We start from the raw sequence: 7,082 nt of genomic DNA, 5'->3' as shown, positions 1-7,082 counted from the left end.
TGAGGCCCCATCCCTGGACCCCTGGGCGTCTTCCATACTGGTATGTCATTAGTAACAAATTACCAAAAAGAAGTGCTTAGCATCTACAGACAGACAGTTGTATTTGATATCTACATTGATCATTGTCACTGTGGTGCTATTCTTTATTGGCCCACAAAAACACATATTTTCTGCTCTTTCAGACAAGGAGCCAACCATTGCATCACCCTTCACTGATTGATGTCATATCAGCTGTTCTTGAGGTTGATGGTTCCCTGCTCAGGGAGGGTTTTCTGTCCTCCTAACAGCATCACTTACTTCTTTTTAATTCATTGACGCGTCAAATATTTATTGAGCATCTACGCTATGGTACTGATACTCTCTGCTTATATCATATGTCATAGGCCCAAGGCATTTCCCTTCCTTTTTCAAAGTCACAGTATTAATAGCCATTTTCTCACATGTTCTGGACACGCTAGAGATTTTCCCTGGGACTCAGACTAAAAGTAAAGTAAGGTAACAGGTTTAATTGGATTTGGGATGCCTTATTTGATTAAACTAATGAAGACAAAACAGTCATTTCCTAAATTAAATAGGATTTATCAATTACCATTAAGCCCTTATTAATTAAACAAGATAGTAAAGTTAAATTCAAAAGATAAATTATTTCCTAGAGGAGCTGAAACTGTGGTTTCAAACATCTTTTTTAGTTGGTTTAATAGACAAGCACAGCATAGTATAAATAATCCAGGACTTGGAACAACAGAATGATGAAAGATTCCACACTGGTAAAGCATTCTGGAGGCAGGAAATAGTGAGGATTATTTTCCAGAGAATAACTGTACCTATTTTACCCTATTTCTGTGGTTATCAACTTTTCCTTTGTTGATAACTTGACACACGTAAGTCAAATAATGTTTACTGAATGTGTCTTATATGTCAAGCATTGTTCTAGGAGCTAAGAATTTATCTCAACAAAACCAGATCCTTTTGAGAATTTGATAAAAGCTAAGGACTCATTCCAACAGAAAAATTTAAAATGTATGCATGCACATTCAGACTAATTTTTGCATACTACCTGTTAGGCGATACATAGATCTTTAGAGTTCATCCATGAAAACCCCTAGATCTGTAGACCTAACTTAAAGACCACTGCTCTATTTGAAGTTATTCAAGCACAAAATGATATGTGTGTCTGAGGACTAGTCACTTAAATCCCTAGGCTTTAATTTCTTTTTTAAATGAGGGCAATAGATGAAAGCCTTCTATTTGTAAGAACCTATGAGACTGTGAATAGATGTTATAAATACACTTGTCTGTTTAATGTCATCTGTCTCTCTGTTGCCCATATTTGTGTGTGGGAACAGAAAAGAAAAGCACAAAACAGCACCATGAAATAGAATAGGTATCAGAGAATCATCTGGAATTTAGATATCGCATCAGCTCCTCCATGAGAAGAGGCAGTGGCACTCCAGCTGGAGACGGCCCAAAGGGAGTCATTGTCAGAGTTAGGACTCAGCTCCATGTTTCCTGACCCCCAGCCTGCCTCTCCTTCCATAACACCACAGTGTGTATGAAGTTATAAATGGGTTATGGTGGATTAATAACTAGCTTTTTGTACTAACATCAAATTTCAATTTTCTTGATGAATTAAGAGTTGTCTTAATTAGAGATGTTACTAATAAAAATGTTTTATAAACTTAGCTCCTCATAAAGACACTTATGAAATTCAAGGGTAACTGGGAAATCTAGAAAGCATCTGTAAGTGCTAATAACTCTAGCATTAGAAATTGAATTGTGTCACTCAAACTATGTATGTTAAAGTCCTAGCCCCTAGTACCTCAGAATGTCATTATATTTGGAAATAGGATCTTTACAGAGGTATTCAAATTAAAATAAAAACATTTGAGTAGGCCCTAGTCCAATTTGATGGGTATCTTTATAAAACAGGGAAACTTGGACACAGAGACCCCACAAGGAGAGAGTCATGTGAACATCAAGGCAGAGATCAGTGTGATGCTTCTATATGCCAAGGAACTCCAAACACTGCAAAGTACCAGGATCCAGGGAAGCAGCTTTTGGAAGAAATCACAGCTCTGCTGACACTTTGATTTTGAACTTCAAGCCTCTCGAATGCTAAGATAAATGTCTGTCGTTTAAGCCACCTAGGCTATGGTACTAGGTTGCAAAAGCCCTAGCAAACCAATATACCTGGGAATGTCACATGGCCTCTCTGGGCTTGGTTTCCTTATGTGTCAAGTGAGGATGAACCAGACAGATAAGTCATTTCTTGATGGTGTTCTCGGAGCTCTTTGGGGACCTATGTGTGAGTGTTTGTGATACAAAAAATCCGTGAAGCAAATAAATAAATAAAATATATGAATAAGAATATTTATATATGTATATATGCTTATGATTCCTCTTATCTCCTCCTCCTCTGGACCAGCTGAGGATCCTTCCCCAGAAACAGGTCCTTTCAGTTTTCCAAATAGGAAAGAGATCTCCAAGATGCTACGTGAAAGAGCAAGTTATGTGGCAGTGTGCATGGTATGCTCCCTTTCTTTTGTATTGAAAAGGGGAGATAAAATTAAAAAGATGGACAACTATTGGTGAGGATGTGGGGAAACTGGAGTACACATGCATTGCTGGTGGAAGTGTAGAATGATGCAGCTCCTTTGGAAAAGAGTGGCAGTTTCTCAGAATAACTCAGTGTAGAGTTACCATATGGCCCAGCTATTCCACTCCTAGTTATATTACAAGAGAATCAAAAATACCTGTTCACACAAAAACTTGCACAGGACTGTTCATAGCAGTATTATTCATAATAGCCAAAAATTGGAAACAATATCCAAAACGTAATATATGTCCACACAATGGGAAGATTCACCCATAGAAAGGAGTAGAGCACTGATACACACTACAACATGGATGAAGCTCAAAAAGATTATGCTAAGTGAAGGAAGCCAGTCACAAAAAGCCACCTACAGCATGATTCCATTTATTTGAAATGTCCAGAAGCAGACAAGTCTATAGAGACACAAAATAGATTAACAGTTACTTAAGGATAGGAGGAGGGAAGAGTTGGAAGGGAATGATAGCTAAGGGACACAATCTTTCTGGAGTGATGAAAATATCCTTTAATTACATAGTGATGATAGTTGTATAACTTTATGAATATTATAAAAACTGCATATTTCTATACCTTTAAATGGCAAGTTTAGTGATATGGAATTAATTATATTTCAATTTTTAAACCTCCTGGAAAGAGAATAAAATTTGTCTCAAAGGAGGGTTAGATAACTCATCTTTTCTTGATTATGCACAAATAAACTGTAAGAAGACATTAATCAGTGGTTACCTGGATTGGGAGGGGTGTCCAAGAGAGTCAGAACTGAGCAGATAGGAACATGTGAGAAAGAGGGATTGTTTTAAAACATAAAATTTAATCTTGTTTAACCTTTTAATGTTTATAATTGAAATTCAAACCATGTGAAATATTATCTTTTCAAAAATTAAATTAAAACGTGTACATTGTATTAGCGTTTTACTATAGTTAGTTTCAACTACAGTAAATTTAATATAGTTAGTTTCAACCCCTAGATTTGAGAGGTTGAGAGCATATTTAATTTTTGCTTTTAGGACATTTGATTAACTTATCACTAAGATATATATTGGTGAATTCCTGTCTCTGTTGCCTCCGCCTGCGCCTGCTCTCTCCGTCGCCATGCTCCCCGTGAGCGTTTCGCTCGTCCCCATCGCCGACCCCCAGCAGCTGAAGCTGTCGCCCATGAAGGGGCTCATTTTGGCCGACAAGGAGAACACGCCCCCGGCCCTGAGCGGCTCCCAAGTCCCGGCCAGCCAGACGGCGAGGAGGATCTTCCAGGAGCCAGCAGAGCTGGAAACTAAAGGGCCTGCCTTCACCGTGGAGAACGAACCTCTGCTGAGAGAAAACCCCCGCCGCTTTGTCATCTTTCCTATGGAATACCATGACATTTGGCAGATGTATAAGAAAGCTGAGGCCTCCTTTTGGACAACCGAGAAGGTTGATCTTTCCAAGGACCTCCAGCACTGGGAAGCCCTGAAGCCTGAGGAGAGAGATTTTATATCGCATGTTGTGGCTTTCTTTGCAGCAAGCGATGGCATAGTAAATGAAAACTTGTGGAGTGATTTAGTCAAGAAGTTCAAGTTACAGAAGCTCGCTATTTCTATGGCTTCCAAATTGCTGTGGAAAACATACATTCTGGAATGTAGTCTCCTTATTGACACTTAACATTAAAGACTGCAAAGAAAGGAAATTTCTCTTCAATGCCATTGAGACGATGGCTTGTGTCAAAAAGAAGGCAGATTGGGATTTGCGTTGGATTGAGAACAAAGAGGCTACTTACTTTTTTTGTTTTGGGGGGTTTAGTTGTTGTTGTTATTGTTGTTGTTTGTTTGTTTTTTTGAGTTGGAGTCTCACTCTGTCACCCAGACAGTAGTGTAGTGGCCGCTCCCGGCCACTGCAGCCTCGACCTGCTGGGCTCCGGTGATCCTTCCGCCTCAACCTTCCAAGTAGCTGAAACTACAGGCACGCACTATGTGTTGTAGCCTTTGCTGCAATGGAAGGCATCTTCTTTTCTGGTTCTTTTGCATCGATATTCTGGCTCAAGAAACAAGGACTGATGCCTGGTCTCACATTTTCCAGTGAACTTATTAACAGAGTTGAGGGTTTACACTGTGACTTTGCCTGCCTGATGTTCAAACACCTGACACACAAACCATTGGAGCAAAGAGTAAAAGAAATAATCATCAATGCTGTCAGGATAGAACAGGAGTTCCCCACCGAGGCCTTGCCTGTGAAGCTCATTGGGATGAATTGCATCTTAATGAAGCAATACATCGAGTTTGTGGCCGATAGACTTATGCTGGAACTGGGTTTTAGCAAGGTTTTCAAAGTAGAAAATCCATTTGACTTCATGGAGAATATTTCACTGGAAGGAGAGACAAACTTCTTTGAGAAGAGAGTAGGCAAATATCAGAGAATGGGAGTGATGTCAAGTCCAACAAAGAATTCTTTTACTTTGGATGCTGACTTCTAAATGAACTGAAGATGTGCTCTTATTTTGCTGATTTTGCTTGCTTGTTTGTTTTCCTTCTCATATAAAAAACAATCAGCATAAGTGTATCAACCAGCTACACCATGAATTGTCTATAATGTTTATAAGACACTGTAGCTACCTCAAAATCAATCTTGTTTATTAAATGCTAATTGTGTCACCTAGAAAGAAAACATATTTAAGAAAAGCTGCTCAAATTCTTATGGAAGATCTTGTCCATGTTTGACTTTTGAAAGCAGGTAACTGGCTGTGACTTAACCATAGCTGTGACTGTGGCCTTTTTGACTTTAAAGCTAAAACCTAGTGAGTTTGGTCCAGCAGGATTCAACATGCATAAGACAGTTGGAAATGCAGCTTCACTGCTTCATGGACCATTTTAAAATTTACTTAACTCGTTTGTATATAAAACTGGCACTTTACAAACAGATAAGCATTGCACAAAGTAATAGCCAGATTTCTTTGGTTTCCTTACCAAATACTAAGTATTCTGCTAACTACCAACAGGAGTCATTTCAGAATTTACTAAGTAAATATATAATCTTTATTTTCTTTAAGGAATTGAGATACTCTTTGATCAACTTTAAAGTCAATCCTATGCATATTTAGCTACTGGTCTATTGGCGCTATATAGAAGACAGGTTATATTTTTTACCCTGTAGCCCAGGTAGAGTGTCATACGATTGATTCTCTGCCATATCTTAGAGGGTTGAGATAAGAGATAAAGGATGATCTTTTAGGTAGGAGCTTCTAACTTAAGTCATTAGGAATTGATCTGGGCCTTTATGTGTGAGAGACAGTATTAGCATCTCATTTTCTCAAACTGTATTTTCCCATCTTCTAGCTGATATGAAAAGACCCTTGGATAGTTTTTATAGACGGAATCTAAGGTGATATTGTACATTTTCAATCTGTTCTTAAGCGAAATGACTGAGCTGAGACCTTGCTCCTTTAAGTGGTGCAATGTTTATTCTAATTCTGAGTGTAAGTAGGTAATGTTGAGTGTTAGTTCATTTATATTTACTACATGTCTTAAACAAAATATTTTTCATTATATATATATCCTTTTATATTTTTTCCTGTGTTCATATTTTATAATAATTGCCCAGTAGGTCTCTTATAAAAATAACATTTGTCTAAATCGATTTTGATTGTTTTGTTTTGAGTTGGAGTCTCACTCTCACCCAGGCTGGAATGCAGTGTCATGCTTCCGCCACCACAGCCTTGACCTGCTGGGCTCAGGTGATCCTTCAACCTCAGCCTTCCAAGTAACTGGAACTACAGGCATGCGCCACCCTGCCCAGCTAATCTTTTGATTTATGTTAGAGATGAGGTTTCACTAAGTTGCCCAGACTGGTCTCCAACCTGTGAGCTCAGTCTCTCCTCTCATCTTGGCCTCCCAAAGTGCTGGGCTTATAGACATAAGCCACTGTGCCCGGCCACATTTGTCTAAATCTTAACATTATGTGGTGGATTCTTAAGTTTCAATAGGAAGCTAGTGCTGTATGAGTTGTACATTGTAAATACTCTTGATAGAACAAGTTTGAGTTAATCTGCCTTTATGTTTGGAAAAAATCAGACATTGATATGAAAGATGGGTGATACACATTGATCTTTTGGCCCCATTTGTTAATTGGTTGTATATTGGCTATTCATTTACCTATTGTCAGTTTTCATAATTTTTTGTATAAATAGTCTGTTTTTAAATTTTTCTTCTTAAATTATTGTTACCAAAGTTAATAAACCAGATTATGTGGTCCTTGCAGCAACGCCTTTCTCTTTTTGATGCAATTCTTATTTTTTTCTAGGACTAGTCATTTTACCCGGAGTTCTCTGCACTTGTTCTTCTCTGCATACATTAAATAGAGACAAGTATATATCTTATATATAAGTAAATAAATGATTCATGTAATAAAATACCTACATGTAGTAATAATATCTGTACTGTATTATGAAGAGCTAGCCAGAGAAACAAAAACAAAAGGTGATGTGTGTGCATTGTGTGTGCAC

The 7,082-nt window shown here is 38.1% G+C and overlaps 1 pseudogene; it reads left to right on the top strand.

Annotated features, from left to right (window-relative positions):
- Positions 1-3,703: 3,703 nt before the first annotated feature.
- On the top strand, positions 3,704-5,086 carry LOC103249190 (annotated as a pseudogene).
- The last annotated feature ends 1,996 nt before the right edge of the window (positions 5,087-7,082 follow it).

This window comes from Carlito syrichta, unplaced genomic scaffold (genome assembly GCF_000164805.1).
Source record: "Carlito syrichta isolate Samal-C Ts95f unplaced genomic scaffold, Tarsius_syrichta-2.0.1 Scaffold117951, whole genome shotgun sequence".
Classification (NCBI taxonomy): Eukaryota; Metazoa; Chordata; class Mammalia; order Primates; family Tarsiidae; genus Carlito; species Carlito syrichta.
The sequence above is the reverse complement of the archived record's forward strand: the minus strand, read 5'-3'. Positions and strand labels throughout refer to the sequence as shown.